This window comes from Brassica oleracea, chromosome C1 (genome assembly GCF_000695525.1).
Source record: "Brassica oleracea var. oleracea cultivar TO1000 chromosome C1, BOL, whole genome shotgun sequence".
Taxonomy (NCBI): Eukaryota; Viridiplantae; Streptophyta; class Magnoliopsida; order Brassicales; family Brassicaceae; genus Brassica; species Brassica oleracea.
In genome coordinates, this window is record NC_027748.1 from 14,159,777 (window position 1) to 14,161,910 (window position 2,134).

Genomic DNA, 2,134 nt, shown 5'->3' on the forward strand with positions numbered 1-2,134 from the left:
CACACCAACATCCTCTGCTGTGTAGTCTCCGCGAAGAGCCTAGTCAGATTTAGAAACACAAGCATTCAATTAAAATAAATCTTTGATGATATGATTCTATCTCAAAATCAAAAACAAAAAGTGTTGTTATGGTAGTTTCTCATCACCTCCTCCTTAAGCTGCTTTCCAAGGTCGAACTTGGGAGCCTTGAGGATCTTGACTTAACGGATGAAAACATTCTGAAGAGAGGGTAGATACCCTGAGTTGGCTTTCTCAATATCCTTGCCAATAGGATTCGGGAATAAACTTGGCAACAAGCTCCTTGAGGTCACAAGACGAAGCTTCCTTGATCATGATCTCCCTCATCTTGCTACGAATTTGAGGAAACAAGAACAACTCATAGTTATCATTAGAAACAAAAGATCAAAGATGGTAGAAGTAAAGACTTCAACAATAGTTTGGGTATGAATATATATATATAAGAGATACACTAAGTTAAAAGCATCTAGCAGCTAAAGCAATCAAAATTTTACCCTGAGTTCTGGAAACAAGTGTCTTTCCGACATTTCTGTGAGTGAAGTTAGAGGGAGCCTCGATAATCTGCCAGCCAATTTCCTAAGGGACAGGTGAAATAATCGTAAATTTTCTTTTTATATGGGTAGAATATTTAGGGTTCTGTCTATTGAGATTTTCGAATCTTAGGTTCTCCTGATGTAATTGATCTATGAATGTTTTATTGGTTGTGTTTTGATTTTTTGTCAGGTTGATCTGTTAGATTTCATTTGACTGGTCTGGTCTTCGATGCCTTAACCAAAGCTCACCTCACTCTTTACCCAACGCTCTCAAGCAAGCAGGTAGTTATTAACTAGTTCTCTGTCTCTATATATTTTTGTTTTCTTGGTTATAGATGATGATTGAGTTTGAAACCAAGTTTTGTTGGATTGACCCCCTGATTTTACTTTTGACCCATGGAACTTGAATATAAAAACTATAATCTATAGTTTTCGAATTGTTTGATTCTCTATTGATTGTTTCGTGAGTGAGCTGAGATTGATTGATTTACTTGTTTAGGTTTAAACTTAGAGGGTGATGCTGATGAGCAACTCCTAATCTATATTCCTTTCAACCAAATTATCAAACTACATTCCTTTGCTATCAAAGGCCCTGAAGAGGAAGAAGGTATATGATTTGTAAATATTGAATGAAGAATATTAGGTTACTGTGATTGATTTTAGTCCTGCCTTGTTGTTGTTAACTTTGTCGTTGTGATTAAATTTTTGCTTGATTATAGAAAATTTTCAGGTCCTAAAACCGGGAAAGTTTTTTTCTCAAACAATGTCAATGATTTTCCTCCTAGTGACACCGCTGAACTAACTGAAGAAAACATCAAGGTAAGACGTTTTTGGGACCTAAGTTTATTCATTTATTGATGATCTATCTGTCTTTAAGGCCTGGCCGGATTCGGGCCGGGTTCTTTCGGGTCTTAGACATTTGGACCTAATAGGTATTCGTAAATTTTCGTTTCGGGTTGGTTTTATTCGGGTCCAGATCGGTTCAGGTCTATAATTAAAATATTTGTCAAATACCTATAATTTTTCGGGTCCGTATCGAATCAAGATCAGGTTAGGATATTTAGGATTTTAAAAGGACATGAAATATCCAAACTCCATCAAATTTAGTCAATATATCAAAAAATTTACAAAATAACTTAAATTAAACTATTAACAATTGAAATAAAATATTTCTAAACTCTACATTTTAAGTTTTTATATTACTTAAAAATGCTACAAAATAATAACAAATACTGTTAACAAAAGATATTTCAACTAAATCATAAAATAATATATATAAAATAGAACACAAAAAATTATAGTTTTGGATGTAGAAGGTTTTTAAGTTTGATACAAATTGGTTCTTATCGGGACGAGTCTATTTGGATCGGTTCTTTTCGGGTCTGGGTCTATTCGGGTCGTTTTTTTGTTCCGGTTTTTTCAGGTAAAAGAATTTTGGACCCAAAAAATACTTATAAATTTTCAGATCAGGTATTTTTGGGTCGGTTCTGGTTTTCGGGTCCAGATTAAAATGTGCAGGCCTAAGCCTGATCAAATGCCATATCCATTATCAATATTCGTTCAGGTATTTAGTAGGAACAGCA

The 2,134-nt window shown here is 34.3% G+C and overlaps 1 pseudogene; it reads left to right on the forward strand.

Moving 5' to 3' along the window:
- Window positions 1-578: 578 nt before the first annotated feature.
- LOC106332408 lies at window positions 579-1,545 on the forward strand (annotated as a pseudogene).
- The last annotated feature ends 589 nt before the right edge of the window (window positions 1,546-2,134 follow it).